The sequence below is a fragment of the Bubalus kerabau genome, chromosome 6, assembly GCF_029407905.1.
Source record: "Bubalus kerabau isolate K-KA32 ecotype Philippines breed swamp buffalo chromosome 6, PCC_UOA_SB_1v2, whole genome shotgun sequence".
In the NCBI taxonomy this organism is placed as follows: Eukaryota; Metazoa; Chordata; class Mammalia; order Artiodactyla; family Bovidae; genus Bubalus; species Bubalus kerabau.
In genome coordinates, this window is record NC_073629.1 from 83635499 (window position 1) to 83653115 (window position 17617).

General features: G+C 43.6%; 1 long non-coding RNA gene across 1 annotated transcript; it reads right to left on the reverse strand.

Annotated features, from left to right (window-relative positions):
* Positions 1 to 2666: 2666 nt before the first annotated feature.
* Positions 2667 to 8909, reverse strand: LOC129656208 (uncharacterized). Its single transcript, XR_008716267.1, has 3 exons — positions 8817 to 8909; positions 5927 to 6229; positions 2667 to 3075 (listed from the first exon to the last, which is right to left on the reverse strand). It is a non-coding gene; the product is annotated as an uncharacterized LOC129656208 (long non-coding RNA).
* Positions 8910 to 17617: the final 8708 nt, after the last annotated feature.

The window sequence follows — 17617 nt, forward strand, 5'->3', positions numbered from 1 at the left end:
AAACTTTGTCTACAATTAGAATAAGGCATAGCACAGAGTAATTTCTCAATGAATATTTATTGAATGAATGAATGAATTAGGAAACATTTTGTCTGGATCTTAGATGATACCATCTTTATTTTCATTACTCTCAAAATGAAACTGACCAGTTCCTTCAATCATGAATATAGGAACAAATCACAGTAGAAATAGCAATGTCTGTGATGGTCACAATAGAAATCATGGGTATTTTCAAATCACAGTACAGCTGTTGTAGATAACCTGAAATGTAGTTTTACACTCATTGATACATCGAATTAGAGTAGGTGTTTTGCCCATCAGTAGACATCATTATTATTATTTCTTTTAACTGAGATATAGTTGGTATATAATATTATATAAATTTCAGGCTCACTAGGTAGTAATTTATAACTTTTAAAGGCTATATTCCACTTATATTACCATAAAATATTTATGTTGTACTATATATCCTTGTAGCACATTTATTTTATACATAGTAGTTTGTACCTCTTAATCCCCTAATTCTATCTTGCCCCTCCCCTCTCCTCTCTGGTATCTACTAGTTTGTTCTCTATATCTATAAGTCTGTTTCTTTTTTGTTATATTCACAAAAGTTTATTGTTTAAATTCCACATATAAGTGATATTGTACAGTGTCTGTCTTTCTCTGTCTATCTTATTTCACTTAGCACAATACCCTCGGAGTCCATCTACATTATTGCAAAGGGCAAATCTTCATTATTTTTTATGGATAAATAGTATTTCATTGTGTGTATGTGCGTGTGTGTGTGACACCTTTATTCACTCATCTGTTGATGAACACTTATGTTGATTTCATATCTTCAGTTCAGTTCAGTTCAGTTCAGTCTGTCAGTCGTGTCTGACTCTTTGCAACCCCATGAATCGCAGCGCGTCAGGCCTCTCTGTCCATCACCAACTCCCAGAGTTCACTGAGACTCACATCCATCGAGTCAGTGATGCCATCCAGCCATCTCATCCTCTGTCGTCCCCTTCTCCTCCTGCCCCCAATCCCTCCCAGCATCAGAGTCTTTTCCAATGAGTCAACTCTTCGCATGAGGTGGCCTAAGTACTGGAGTTTCAACTTCAGAATCATTCCTTCCAAAGAACACCCAGGACTGATCTCCTTCAGAATGGACTGGTTGGATCTCCTTGCAGTCCAAGGGACTCTCAAGAGTCTTCTCTAACACCACAGTTCAAAAGCATCAATTCTTCCACGCTCTTGAAAAGTATAAATGGTGATGTTAGAAACATTGGGGTGCATGTATCTTTTGAATTAATGCTTCTATTGTCGCTGATAAATACCCAGCAGTGACACTGTTGGGTCATATGGTAGTTCTATTTTTAGTTTTTTGAGAAACCTTTATATTGTTTTCCTTAGCGGCTGTACCAATTTATAATTCCACCAACAGTGTATAAGTGTTCTTTATTCTCCACATCCTTACCCACATTCATTCCTTGTGGTATATTTGACATAGTCATTCTGATAAGTGTGTCCATTTTTCCTAGGTTGTATCAGTATTTCTTTAGTGCTGGTTGTAACTTCTTTTTCATTTATGATTTTATTGATTTAGTCTTTCTTTTTTTTTGGTGAGTCTGGTTAAAGGTTTATCAATTTTGTTCATCTTGTCAAAGAACCAACCATTAGTCTCATTGATCTTTTCTATTGTTTTTTTAAAAAATAATGTTATTTATTTATCTTTTGGCTGTGCTGAGTCTTCATTGCTACATGTAGGCTTTCTCTAGTTGTGGAGAGCGGGGGCTACCCTCTAGCTGCCCTGTGAGTGCTTCTCATTACAGTGCCTTCTTTTGTTGCAGAGCATGGGCTCCAGGGCATGCAGGCTTCAGTAGCTGTGGTACATGGGCTGTTGTTGTGGCTTCTGGGCTCTGGAGCACAGTCTCAATGGTTGTGGGGCACCGGCTTAACTGCCCCACAGCATGTGGTATCTCCTGTATTGACAGGCAGATTCTTTACCACTGAGACACCAGTTGTCGTTCAGTCTCTCAGTCATGTCCGACTTGTTGCAACCTCATGGACTGTAGCGTGCCGGGCTTCCCTGTCCTTCACCATCTCCCAGAGCTTGCTGAAATTCATGTTCATTGAGTCAGTGATGCCATCCAAGCATCTTGTCCTCTGTCATCCCCTTCTCCTGCCTTCAATCTTTCCCAGCATCAGGGTCTTTTCTAACGAGTCAAGCCACCAGGGAAGCCCTCTATTGCATTTTAAGTCTCTATTTCATTTATTTCTGCTCTGACCTTTATGATTTCTTTCCTTCTACTAACTTTGGGTTTTGCTTGTTCTTCTTTTACCTCCTTTAGGTATAAGATTAGGTTGTTTGAGATTTTTTTGGATTCCAGAGAAAGCCTTGTATTACTATACACTTCCTTCTTAGAACAACTTTGCTGCCTCCCATAGATTTTGGGTTGCTGTGTTTTTATTTTTATTTGTCTCTGGGTATTTTCTGATTTCTTCTTCAATTTCTTCAGTGATCCATTGATTGTTTAGGATTGAGCCTGCATGTAGAGGCTCCATGTTACTAAACAAACAAATACAAACAGATATTATTTTAATGTGTTAACAAAGAAACACTGTACAGCATACATTTTAACAATTATATTTGAGGACAATTGATTTTCTTTGAAATTCTGTGAGGTTTTATTTTCTGCACTTAAAACATCAAACATTAAAACATTCTGAGAAGAGATCCATAGGCTTCCCCGAACTATTGGCATGGGCCACATCACAATAAAGAACCTTGCTCTAGCTTCAGGTCAAGGCCACATTCAGGTAAGAAGTTCAGGATCATGAAGCTACTTAGACAATAGAACTGATATCCTCACCCAAATCAGCCTGCAAGCATCATCACACAGAGGGGCCTCTTCATTCTAGCGTCATCTTCATAGAAATGCTCCTCTGTGCATCCCTAGACAACTGGAGGAACACTGACAGAAAGTTTCCAATGAATTCCATAAAGCATATCAAGAGAAGACCACATGCAGAGACTTCAAGCTGGGGCTGGAGGGCACTGCAGTTCCAAGTGTGGCCTGAAAACTGTTACTGGCCAAAGATGAGAGAAATACAGAAATGAGTAAGAGTTTAGAAACATTTGCATAGCAATTTGAACCTAACAATACAGTAATTAAGATTCATATTTTATATGTCTCTTTTTAAAATTTCATTTTACTTTACAAAAATATCCATCTGCAATAGATTGGATATTTATAAAAACTAAACAAAGAAATACCAGTTTTTCCTCCATACAAAGTTTGAGAATCAACTTGGTGAAGAGACATGGTTACAAGGGCATGGGCAAATGCGCTGAAGAGCATGAATAAAATGCTGGACATAGAAGCACATCAGACCAGCAGAAGTAGGGAGAGCATAAGGAGGAGGGAGCATTTGAACTGTGTTTTGACCATTGTCTATAGGTGGAGATGACGCTTTTTGGGGTGTTGCAGGCAGTGGGCTCAGTAAGAGCTGAGGCAAGGAGTATAGAGTGTAAGGTGCATCGGAGAAGGTGGTTGTCAGGCAAGACAGGGCAAACACCTGTGTGTGTCTACAGTGAGTGGGTACAGGATGTAGTGAGAGTAAATCATGATGACCTTGGAGACATGCTGCAGATATGGGGCTTTCTTGGCAGGCCCTGAAGGGCCACAGACTTATTCAGAGCAGGGAATGAAAGGATCGCATCCGAGTTTTAAATGATAACATTTATTGAGCCAAACTAAATTTACAAACAAAAAGGTTCTCAGGCACTGACTGTCTCAGGAAAAAAATTTCCCTCTTCCATTAAAATGTGCAAACATACAGACATTGATTTCCATGCCTGGATGAACACGTGCAGGGATGTGCACTAATGAGGAATGCTCTGGAAAAACCAATTTGCCTCTTCTCTCCTCACTTCTTCTCCTTCTTTTCCCTCTCTTTTCTCTCTTTCCTCTCGCTCTCTCACTTAGAACTTTCCAATTGTGCTTTGCGTGATCATGGAAATGACCTTCTCTGTGCTTGTACCCACTAGCCACATGGAGTCATTGAGCCCTTGAAATATGGCTACTATGGCTGAGGAATTGAATGTTAAATTTTATTTAAATAATTTAAATTTAAATAGCCACAAGTGGCTTTAGGCTACCGTATTGGACTATGCAGCAACTTTCACTACAATGAAAACAGAGACAGGAAATATGGATGCCAAGAAGTTTTCAGACAGGCTGTTATGGCATATATTGTTAATGAGAGTAGTCAGAATAGAGTGAAGATGGAAATGAGTCCTTCTGCTTTTAAGCCAAAAATGTGTGCTTTAACCTATTTGTGTCAAATGGGTCTCTTGGAAAGAGATGTGGGAGCCAGGATCTTAGGGTTCTCACCTTATTTTGATGGGTTACCTTAGACAAGTAACTGCTAGGGGATGGATAAGAATTAATGTCCAATATACACTATCATGTGTAAAATATACGGTTCGTGGGAAGCTGCTGTATAATAAAAGGAACTCAGCTCAGTGCTCTGTGATGACCTACAAGGGTGGGATGGTGGGAGGGTAGCAGGGAGACTCAAGAGGAAGGAGATATATGTATACATATAGCTGATTCACATTGTTGTACAACAGAAACTAATGCAACATTGTAAAGCAATTAAACACCAATAAAAAAAAGAACTAATGTCCAGTGAGCATTAGTCAAGTATCAGGCATGGGATGGTAAGCTTCTTTACAGATGACCACATTTGCAAACCTGTGAAGCAACGTTTTTATTCTTATGTTGCAGATGAGGAAAGGGATCCTCTTAATCTTCACTTGGTCCTCTTCATCTTTAGAGGGTAAGATTAGAGAGGTAAGCCATTTGCATGTCTGAGAATCCATTTCCTCCCTAAGGATATAGGTCTAGTGATTCTCACCCTGTCCAACCTCCAAAAAGGTGAAGGGGACCAAGTGAAGGTTAAGAGGATCCTGAAATGCTGACAAGGCAAAGGTGCTGAGTGTGCTCAGGGGACAGAGGTGATGTTTTCTGAGGATACAAACAGGGCAATGTTCTGAGAAGATTTTACCCTCTCACTGATATTGGAAATACCTTAAATTTTCCATTTAAGAAATGCCTGAGGCCTATTTCAATCATGTAAAAACCAATATCAATTTGGAAAGGTTATCACAGCCTTTCCAATTCCAGTCAACATTAAAAATGCAAATGTTTTCTACTTAAATATAGCCTTTGGCCACCATCATTCGGGATGTAAGGTAAACCACAGCTGGCTGCCATTGCCCACTGAGGGCTCAGCAGGAAAGAAGCAGAGATGCTGGAAAGTCCATGTGGTACCAGGCTGATGGGACCACTTCCAGCCCCATGAAGGTCTGGGTCCTCAGAGGTTGTCTGGTTTCAATCACTGAATCAGACAACCATTCACTAGGAGCTGGGACACTGTTCATTTCTTTGTCCTTGTCTTCCCAGTATCTAGTCCAATGCCTGCTTCATAGTAAGAGCTCAAGGGATATTTGTTGACTAGATGAATTAATTCATTTATTGTTTCTTTTTGGATATCCTATCATGTCCCAGGCACTGTTGGTATTTATTTGCTAAGTCATGTCTGACTCTTCTGTGACCCCGTGGACTGTAGCTGGCCAGGCTCTTCTGTCCATGGGATTTCCCAGGCAAGAAAACTGGAGTGGATTGCCATTTCCGGCTCCAGGAGATCTTCCCCACCCAGGGATCAAATCCATGTCTCCTGCTTCTCCTGCATTGGCAGGCAGAGTCTTTACCACTGAGCCACCTAGGAAGCCCCTCAGGCACTGTACTAGGCCTGTACACTGATATAGAAACAAGCCATTTGGAGAAATCAATCTCAAGTAATTTACCAGCTAACTTTGGTAAGATGTGCAAATAAATAATAATAACATAAGCTAGTATCACATCAACCTTACCATAAGTATTAATTCTGGAGGTCTGTCAAAAAACAGGCATTTGAAAATGGGCCAGATGAATAGTGCTCATATAGTTGGGCATGAGGATTCTGGGTGGTCTGGGAGACAGAGTAACTGGGCAGTGAGATCAGCAATGGGAGAGTCCTGGAGGAGGTGCCAAGAACCATTTCCGGGATGGGCTCCTGTCCTTGGTGGTCCCCTTCACTCTGATTGTGTGCTCCCTGAGGGCTGGACTGTAGCTTACTCAGCTCTGTACTCCAGTACTTCACATGGGGCCTGACACATAGTAAGAAACAACATACGCTGAAAAAAATGAATGAATACGTGAATGTTAGGAACCCATAAGGAATCATAAGAAGAAGCATTTATTGAGCATTTATTTAGTATGTACCAAACATTAGATATGCATATAAACACACACACATGGGCTTTGTGTGTATATATATACATACATATATATCATTAAACAATTCCCAGGAAATGTAAGTAGAATCTGGGCAATAAAGTCTAATTTTTTTCCCTTTTCCTTTGTGCTTAGTCTAGTTTCACCTGCTTACAGGGTACTGCATGCACAGAGAGGCCTTATACCAGGCACTTCAGTTCCTTGCACAAAATGACTGCGCTCAACACTTCAGCTTGGCAGGCTGTGTGCAGAAGTGCTGCCCACAACACCACACTTCAGAGATGCTGCACCCAGCACTTCAATCAGGAGCTGCAAGCAGCACAGCTACGCCTGATCCATGAGAACTCTGTCCTCCCCACTGGCAAGAACCTTATAAAGCAGTCCCATTGACAGCCTGTTGCGGGGAGCATGTACTTTAAGGTATAGGTTCACACCTCTCCAATTTTTGATCAAAGAATAAAATTTACCTTTTCTTCATTTTAATTTTTATTTTATTTTTAATTGGAGGGCAAATGTTTTAAAATGTTTTGTTGGTTTCTTCTGTACAACATGGATCAGATATAAATGTACATATATCCCCTCCCTCCTGAGCCTCCCTCCCCTCCACCCCTCGAGGTCTTCACAGAGGACCAAGCTGAGTTCCTTGTGCTAAACAACTGCTTCCCTCTAGTATCTATCTTACATTTCCTTTGCTTCTGAACTGAACTCTAATTCTATAGCGGCAAGCAACACAGGGCAGGAGAACCCTTGTTGGGGATGAACTCAAAAGGTAACATATCTTTTAATTAATTATTAGCAGGAGACAAAAACCACATTAGTTACTTGAACAGAGTGAATTCAAGATAAAGGACTGTTAGCTAGGAATAACATTGTTAACTAGATAACTGAACAGGTAAATTTAGAGTTACAAAGTGTAACAAAGATAGCAACTGCAGAAAGCAGCAATCACCCTAGGGATGATGGACCAGAGGGGAAAAAGGTCAGAATTATTAAAATTTAGAGGCTCAGTAGAAGGATGCTGCGAGTTGAAACTCAGACCCCTGAGGAGGGAGTATTGCTGGGTTGGTGCTGACGTTTCTGATTGGATGTAAGGCAGCCAATTCTGTGTTAAAAAAAAATTGCAAACTGGCTTCAGCTACTGCTATGGGGAGGGGTGAAAAAGCATGGCTGTGGTGATGGTCATAACCATCCAATAAACTCCTCTCCATCCTTATCCAGTTCAGATATCACCTCCACTGAGAAGCCTTTCTGATCTCTTCCTTCAGACAGGAAACCCACAGGAAGCCAACAGTAAGGAGTAAATCTCATCATCCCCCTCCAGCTGTGCAGCCCATTGGCAGAATGCAAGTAGAAGTCAGCCTGTCTGGCAAAAATGCAATTTGCAGTGACCAACCCCATCATCAAAATCAGAATACAGAGAGTTTTGGAGCTGAGACATCACAGCATCACACCTGGTACAGAAGTCCACCCAATAATGTTGTGATGCAGGAACTGATATTACTGCCATTATACAGATGAGAAATGAGGATCTAGAGAGGTCAAGGGGACTTGTTTAATAAGTCAATATGGCAGCACCCTGATTTGAAGCCAGGCCCATCTGCTCTTAATGGCAATTTTATACCAAGTTTCCTTCACATTTTTATGTGAAGAAAATGTCAGAGGATAAAATAGTCTTGAAGTCCCACTGTTGTTGGGTTGGTATCTGAGGATGAGGTGAGGTGGGGGATTCAGGCATCATCTATAAAGCAAGGATAAAGGTGTGGGGCCATCCTGACAAATGTCTCCCAAGGAGTGACTTTAATGCCTCATTTTATCATCCTTTAAGAAAGTTAAGATCTTTATTCTTTGATCAAAACTTAGCCACCCAGCAAACTCCTTTCCATCCTTCAAGACCCAGCTCAGATGTCACTTCCTCTGAGAAGCCTTCATGGTCTCTGCAAAGCCAGCCATGCCCCCATGGTGCTCCTGTAGGACTTGGTGCAGACACCAAGGTAGAGTTTACATGCCTATATGCCACACTAGATTGTGGGCTCTTTGAGGGCAGGCCTGGGTCTACATAGGCTCTGCTTGGCAATACTAATAAAGGCTTGTTTCTTTCAGAAATGTGCTTCTGTGGGAGCGCTGGCAACTCCAGGACTGTATTTCTGACTCATTTTTCTGCTTTCCAGGAGTTCTCAATCTAGCAGTGAAGATAGGTTGAAAAAATACAGAAAAACAAAATCCCCCAGGTTTAATTTTTATCTCCTGCCTTTTCCAACCCATTCTTCTCACATCAGTCGGATGCAATCGTAACCATCTGAGGCCCCAGCTAAATCCTTCTGAAGGCTTCCATTGCTCTTAGGATGAAGACTAACTTCTCAGCATTGTTACATGGTCCCCTGACCTCTGTCGCCTGCCACTCAACAGCCTGGCATCTCCCAGTTCCCCTTCCTCCTGCTTCCACTCCACCCTCCCAGCTACTGAACCTCTTCACTTCCCCAAACTCACCAAGCTCTTTGCATCCTTGTGTTTGCAGACAGGGATTCCTCTACCCAGAACCCTCTCTTCCTTTGCCTGAGTCCCTCTGACTTATCTTTTAGGTCTGGGCTGCTGAATCACTCCCTCCAGAAGGTTATTGGCAGGGTAACCTGATGCTCCCAGGGCAGCCAGTTCCCGACCACGCCCCTCACCTACTGAATTGCAGAGGCCTGCATTTGCTCAGGAGGGCAGTACCCTGCACAGGGCAGGTACTCTGTAAAGTCAAATTTGAATGAATTAATTAAAAACTTAAAGACAAGGAAAAACTAAGAGCAGTCTGTCCAAACTGTTTTGGAAGTCATGGTTGCCTAAGACACGGTGAAATAACTCTTCCCCAGTCTAGGGGCCTTATGCAAAGAGGAAGTCTGGAATGAGGTAGGGGGCTCTTGGGAGTCAGAAGATTAGGTTGAAGCCTCAGTGATCTGGGGAACAGCCAGTTATTGTTGGTTAGTGTCTTCAACTGTATAATAGCTATTGTAGGGGAAGAAAAGGGCTTCCCTGGTGGCTGAGTGACAAAGAATCTGCCTGCCAATGCAGGAAATGTGGGTTTGATCCCTGGGCCAGGAAGATCCCCTGGAGAGGGAAAGGGCAACCCACTCCAGTGTTCTTGCCTGGGAAATCTCATGGACAGAAGAACCTGGCGAGCTACAGTTCACGGGACCACAGAGTCGGACACGACTTAGCGACTGAAAAACAACAGCAACTAAGGGGAGGAAAAAGCTTTGTCCTCTGTCCTCCTAGGCTCTGCAGCTGGGCCCAGAAACTGAGGAAAAGACAGATAAACAAGAAAAAAATTAGCACAGTTTATGAATGACTGCAGCATGAATGCATGTGGGAGAAACTCAATGATGAGTGCCTCAAAGGGGCTTATATAGCAGCTTAATGAAAAACAATAAATTTGTAGAGCAGTAATAAGACAAAGGAAAGCCTGAATAGGCAAATACATGAGAAACTGATGGAAAATAAGGATTATTTTAGTAAGATGTGTAATGGAGAGTCCTCATGGTGCCATCTCTAGGCTGTTAAAAGTATAAAATTGTCTCCTGCAATTAAGAGTATAAGAAGTTGTCCTCCTGGGTCCTCACATCCTAGCATAGGAGAGGGACACACCTTTGCAAATAGGAATTTATGTTCAGCTTTTAGGCAAATAGAGGGTGAGGGCTTGCATGCTTGCTAAGTTGCCTCAGTTGTGTTTTACTCTTTGCGACTCTGTAAAGAGTCGCAAAGACTCTTTGAAAAGAGCCAGGCTCCTCTGTCCATGCAATTTTCCAGGCAAGAATACTGGAGAGGGTTGCTATATTTCCACCTACAGGGGATCTTCCTGACCCACAGATCGAACCTATGTCTCCTGTGGCTACAGCATTGCAGGTGTTTTCTTCACCTCTGAGCCACCGGGGAAGCCCAGAAAGTGAGGGCAGAGAGATTTTTTGGTGTCTGCTGTCTCTCAATTGTCTTCAGCTCAAAATAATCCTTCTGCCAAAGTGGGATATTTTGAGGTGGCATATTTTGATCCTCAAGTGGGCCTTAGAAAGCATCACTACGAACAAAGCTAGTGGAGGTGATGGAATTCCAGTTGAGCTATTTTAAATCCTGAAAGATGATGCCGTGAAAGTGCTGCATTCAACATGCCAGCAAATTTTGACAATTCAGCAGTGGCCACAGGACTGGAAAAGGTCAGTTTTCATTGCAATCCCAAAGAAAGGCAATGCCAAAGAATACTTGAACTACGCACAATTGCACTCATCTCACACGCTAGTAAAGTAATGCTCAAAATTCTCCAAGCCAGGCTTCAGCAGTACCTGAACCATGAACTTCCAGATGTTCAAGAGGTTTTAGAAAAGGCTGAGGAACCAGAGATCAAATTGCCAAAATCCGCTGGGTCATCGAAAAAGCAAAAGAGTTCCAGAAAAACATCTATTTCTACTTTATTGACTATGCCAAAGCCTTTGACTGTGTGGATCCCAATAAACTGTGGAAAATTCTGAAAGAGATGGGAATACCAGACCACCTGACCTGCCACTTGAGAAATCTGTATGCAGGTCAGGAAGCAACAGTTAGAACTGGACATGGAACAGACTGGTTCCAAATGGCAAAAGGAGTACATCAAGGCTGTATATTGTCACCCTGTTTATTTAACTTCAATGTAGAGTACATCATGGGAAACACTGGGCTGGAAGAAGCACAAGCTGGAATCAAGATTGCCAGGAGAAATATCAATAACCTCAGATATGCAGAAGACACCACCCTTATGGCAGAAAGTGAAGAGGAACTCAAAAGCCTCTTGATGAAAGTGAAAGAGGAGAGTGAAAAAGTTGGCTTAAAGCTCAACATTCAGAAAACAAAGATCATGGCATCTGGTCCCATCACTTCATGGGAAATAGATGGGGAAACAGTGTCAGACTTTATTTTTCGGGGCTCCAAAATCACTACAGATGGTGACTGCAGCCATGAAATTAAAAGACACTTCCTCCTTGGAAGGAAAGTTATGACCAACCTAGATAGCATATTCAAAAGCAGAGACTTTACTTTGCCAACAAAGTTCTGTCTAGTCAAGGCTATGGTTTTTCCTGTGGTCATGTATGGATGTGAGAGTTGGACTGTGAAGAAAGCTGAGCACCAAGGAATTGATGCTTTTGAAGTGTGGTGTTGGAGAAGACTCTTGAGAGTCTCTTGGACTGCAAGGAGATTCAACCAGTCCATTCTAAAGGAGATCAGTCCTGGGTGTTCATTGGAAGGAATGATGCTAAAGCTGAAACTCCAGTACTTGGCCACCTCATGCGAAGAGTTGACTCATTGGAAAAGACCCTGATGCTGGGAGGGATTGGAGGCAGAAGGAGAAGGGGACGACAGAGGATGAGATGGCTGGATGGCATCACTGACTCAATGGCCATGAGTCTGGGTGAACTCTGGGAGTTGGTGATGGACAGGGAGGCCTGGCGTGCTGCGATTCATGGGGTCGCCAAGAGTCAGACAACGACTGAGTGACTGAACTGAACTGAACTGAACTGAACAGTCTAGACATGCCTATCCTTCCTGACATACAGGGTTGTGAAGTGATGGCACATATGGAAACTGGGAAAACTGTAAAGAACTGTACAGATATCAGGCATAACCAGTTCCATGGTCATCATCCCCAGAACACTGGGCTTCAGCCTCACTGACTTTGTTCACCACAGTCCAGACCTTAAGTTTTCCATCATCTTCTTTCCCAGGGCCAGTTCATTTCAGTTCAGTCACTCAGTCGTATCTGACTCTTTGTGACCCCATGAATCTCAGCACGCAAGCCTCCCTGTCCATCACCAATTTCCAGAGTCTACCCAAACCCATGTCCATCAAGTCGGTGATGCCATCCAGCCATCTTATCCTCTGTCGTCCCCTTCTCCTTCTGCCTCCAATCCCTCCCAGCATCAGGGTCTTTTCCAATGAGTCAACTCTTCGCATGAGGTGGCCAAGTACTGGAGTTTCAGCTTTAGCATCATTCCTTCCAATGAACACCCAGGACTGATCTCCTTTAGGATGGACTGTTGGATCTTCTTGCAGTCAAGAGACTCTCAAGAGTCTTCTCCAACACCACAGTTCAAAAGCATCATGGAAGCATCTATCTTCCATGTTCAGCTTTCTTCACCGTTGAACTCTCACATCCATACCTGACTACTGGAAAAACCATAGCCTTGACTAGACAGAACTTTGTTGGCAAAGTAATGTCTCTGCTTTTGAATATGCTATCTAGGTTGGTCATAACTTTCCTTCCAAGGAGTAAGCGTCTTTTAATTTCATGGCTGCAATCACCATCTGCAGTGATTTTGGAGCCCCCCAAAATAAAGTCTGACACTGTTTCCACTGTTTTCCCATGTATTTGCCATGAAGTGATGGGACCAGATCCCATGATCTTTGTTTTCTGAATGTTGAGCTTTAAGCCAACTTTTTCACTCTCCACTTTCACTCTCATCAAGAGGCTTTTGAGTTCCTCTTCACTTTCTGCCATAAGGGTGGTGTCATCTGCATATCTGAGGTTATTGATATTTCTCCCGGCAATCTTGATTCCAGCCTGTGCTTCTTCCAGCCTAGCATTTCTCATGATGTACTCTGCATTGAAGTTAAATAAACAGGGTGACAATATACAGCCTTGACGTACTCCTTTTCCCATTTGGAACCAGTCTGTTGTTCCATGTCCAGTTCTAACTGTTGCTTCCTGACCTGCATATAGGTTTCTCAAGAGACAGGTCAGATGGTCTGGTATTCCCATCTCTTTCAGAATTTTCCACAGTTTATTGTGATCCACACAGTCAAAGGCTTTGGCATAGTCAATAAAGCAGAAATAGATGTTTTTTCTGGAACTCTCTTGCATTTTCAATGATCCAGCAGATGTTGGCAATTTGATCTCTGGTTCCTCTGCCTTTTCTAAAACCTCTTGAACATCTGGAAGTTCATGGTTCAGGTACTGCTGAAGCCTGGCTTGGAGAATACTGAGCATTACTTTACTAGTGTGTGAGATGAGTGCAATTGTGCGGTAGTTCGAGCATTCATTGGCACTGCCTTTCTTTGGGATTGCAATGAAAACTGACCTTTTCCAGTCCTGTGGCCACTGCTGAATTGTCAAAATTTGCTGGCATATTGAGTGCAGCACTTTCACAGCTTTATCTCAGGATTTGGAATAGCTCAACTGGAATTCCATCACCTCCACTAGCTTTGTTAGTAGTGATGCTTTCTAAGGCCCACTTGACTTTGCATTCCAGGTTGTCTGGCTCTAGGTGAGTAATCACACCATCATGATTATCTGGGTCATGAAGATCTATTTTGTACAGTTCTTCTGTGTATTTTTGCCACCTCTTCTTAATATCTTCTGCTTCTGTTAGGTCCATACCATTTCTGTTCTTTATCGAGCCCATCTTTGCATGAAATATTCCCTTGGTATCTCTCATTTTCTTGAAGAGATCTCTAGTCTTTCCCTTTCTGTTGTTTTCCTCTATTTCTTTGCATTGATTGCTGAGGAAGGCTTTCTTATCTCTCCTTGCTATTCTTTGGAACTCTGCATTCAGATACTCACATCTTTCCTTTTCTCCTTTGCTTTTCGCTTCTCTTCTTTTCACAGCTATTTTTAAGGCTTCCTCAGACAGCCATTTTGCTTTTTTGCATTTCTTTTCCATGGGGATGGTCTTAATCCCTGTTTCCTGTACAATGTCACGAACCTCCGTCCATAGTTCATCAGGCACTCTGTCTCTCAGATCTAGGGCCAGGCTGAGCTTTTTACAGAAAAGACACATCAAAGCTGCAACCGAGGATTTTTATAGTTCAATGTTGCACAAGTTTCCTTCTTGAGAGATAAGGAGTCTGGAGGAAAGGAGGGGAAGCTAATCAAAACTTTCTGCTCTCCAGTCTCTACCCCCACCCCGCAACCCCGTGCCTGACTCTTTTAAGGTGAAGCCTATAGGCTGCTGCTGACTTTGGTTTACATCATTCGTGATCCCCCTGCCACAGTTTTCCTTTATAGGACTTTCTTACTGTTCTCTGGGGAGGTCAGAGAGACACATCTAATAAAAAGGACACAGTCATCCAAATAACCCCAGGTCCCCAGAGCCATGAATCAAAGGACAGAGCTCTTTGAACATTATCCGGCAGCAGGATTGGGACATTCCAAAGAATTAACATCCCCCTGAAGCTGACTCCTTAACTTGGCAAAGATATCATGGAGTAAATGTTAATGCATCACTACATGTCAGGTACTTAATATGTTTGCAACACTTAAACCTTACATTAACTATCCTCGTTTCATAAATGAATAAATTGGTGCTCAGAGAGGTTTTAGTTAGATGGGCTGGAGGATGGATAGATGGTTGGGTGGGAAGACAGGTAAATGGATGGTGGGTGGGTGGCTGGATGGAGAGATTTTTTGCCAGAGACAAGAGAAAGTGCTTGCATCTCCCCAGAAAGTCAGAGCTGCCAAGTCACATGTGGTGTCATATCAAAGCTTATCACAGGAAAACGCTATGCGTGTCACTAGACCAGTAGAAGATAAGGCCATGTGATGGCAAAGCTGTCCCCTTGAACCTAAGGTTACGGGAGGATCTTTCAATTTTTAGTTGCAGTTTTGGAGTCAGAAAAGTCTGAGTTTGGGCTCTACAATGTCCATAGTGTGTGACCACCGACAAGTCAGTGAGCATTGCTGTGCTCAGTTTTCTCATTTGTAGAATGGAGGGCTACCCATCCTAACAGTGCCGTGAGGTTTAAATTATATTACTTGAATATAAATATTTGTTAAATGTTTTAAACAGGGACTTCCCTGGTGGTCCAGTGGCTAAGACTGCATGTTCCCAATGCAGGGGGCCCAGTTTCAATCCCTGGACAAGGAACTAGATCCCACCTACTGCAACTAAGACCTGGCACAGCCAAATCAATAAATCAATAAAAATTAATAAAAATACCTTAAACACATATTTGTGTTAACTATAAGCAAGCTTTCTCCTCTCTGTTGTGTAGGCAATATGAGAACCACTGCAGAGATGAGCTAAAAGTGGGTAGATGCTCCCCAGAGGGGATCCCAGACAGACCTGAGCTGCTCCATAGCAGGCCTAGCTATATTCCTCTGGGATTGAGAAAGGAATCATTTCTGTCCAGGGAGCCAAAGAGGAAATGAGCTTCCCCCTGTTAGGAGGACCTTGAAGGTGATTTCCAACTCTGAAAGCCTCTGAACTGTGGCTTCATTTCAGTGGCACCTGAGAAACTCAGGTCCAGACCTCCCAGGGCTCTGTCCTTTCCACTGAGAGAGGAACAGGTGGAGGAAAGTGGAGGTGGGGACAGAAAGGGGTGAGGGCTGGAGACTTGAAGCAGCCAGGAAAGCTCATTTTCATTTCCTGACTTACCCTAAAGAAGGATACAGAAGGAAAATACGTTCCTTAGATAGTAGCAGGATGGGAGTGTGTGTATGTGTGTGTGTGGTGTGTGTGTGAGGATGGATGTGCAGAGAGGGAAATCTGTGGGGGAGTGGGTGTGGCTGTGTGTGAGAGGCTGTGTGTGTGCTTGTGGAGTATGGATGTGTGGGAGGGTTGGAGGAGAAGACTGAGTACAGGGGTATGCAGAGGTGGGTGATGGGGGTGGGTCAGGGTGTGGGGAGGGGAGTGGCCATGGGGTGTGCAGATGTGGCTAGGTTTACGGGGATGGGGAGAGTGTGGGGAGGGGAGTGGGGATGGAGTATATAGTTGTGGGTGGGTTTATGGGGATGGAGGTGGTTTTGGGTGTGGTCTGGCCCACCACACTGAAGGAATGAGCCTCAGCAAATACATAAAATCATACAGGTCTTACCACAGTTAATAAGATCTTCTTCACTGGAGCTTTGTAAATACGTTTATTTTCCAAGTGTTCACTCACTTATTTTCCAATTATCAACACTGATGTACCATGAGAAAAAATATATTGAAATCCCCGAGGAACTTACACTCTTGTTGGAGAAGGTAAGAGGCAATGAGTTCTGCAAGGACAGTGAGCACAGGGCTGGGTGCAAGGCGCTGTTTGAACACTCTGTGTGCATTATCTGATGGCCTGCTCACAGTGACCCTACAAGATGTGTCCTTCGGTGACTCTGTCTCACAGACGAGGAAACCAAGGCTTGTACTAACCGGTCCGAGGTCACACAGCTGGTGAGGTTGGCTAGGATTCCCATGCATTCAGTTTGGCCCCTGAGAATGTGCTCTAAGTGTCACATCAACTCTTACCATCTGCTCCCAGCTGACCTACAGGGCTAGGCTATGTCCCTTGTAAAGGACTGGCTTCCAGAGACAAATCACCCCTAAGATAATTGGTGCTCTAGCATCTGTGAATGCTTAACTCATTACCTTAGGTCCACTGTTGTCTGGGCCCAATCTCTTCCCCACTGCCTCTCCCTACAGCTCTATCCTTCTCTATATCTCACCTCAAGCCTGGGCAGACAGAGGTATAGAGAGAGGAGACCAGTGTAAAGAGAGTGCATCTGCCCACTGCCTACCAGCTTCTGCATGAGTTCTGGTGCAGAGTACTTGCCCTGTTGTATTTTTCACCCCAAAGTCCTCCGTCCTGTTGATCCTGGGGGGCAGTGCCCACGACAGCCCCCTGTCAAGTGGATTCTAAGCCAGGTCAGGCCCTGTCCCAAGTCTACTAGCCTGAGAGACCGGGGAAATAACTCAACCTCAGGTGACCAAATGGAGACTGATGCAGAGAAAGACCTGCTATCTCTCCTCAGTTTTGCCCCAGCCTCTCAGCCTCCCTCTTCCCCCACACCCTTGTGCCTGGGTCCTGAGCAAAGTGGCCTGAGAGGACAGACTGGAAGAGCAGATGCAATCAAGGGTCCCCAAGCCATCAGAGGTCAGAGCATGGTGATGCCCGTAAATAACAGGTGACATAATTAGGATGAAGAACGCCCCCTGTGGTTGTTCCTTAAATCACTGCAAGGCTTAGGTGTGCCGAGGGTATCAGCAGAGGCAGCCCAGGGAGGCAGTGACAGCTGCAAAAACTCCAGTGCCAGCGGTGTGTGGGGCGAGAGGACAGAAGGCAGAGATCACCATCTGAGAGCTCTTAAAGGCAGAGAGACATTTTGGTGGGGGAGCAGTTTGAAAGAGAACAGGACCGCTGGAGTGAAAGTCTGTTTACCGTACGTCATCATTTCTAGCAGTTAAAGCCCTTATTTATAAATGGATGTGAGAGTTGGACTACAAAGAAAGCTGAGCGCCGAAGAATTGCTGCTTTTGAACTGTGGTGTTGGAGAAGACTCTGGAGAGTCCCTTGGACTGCAAGGAGATCAA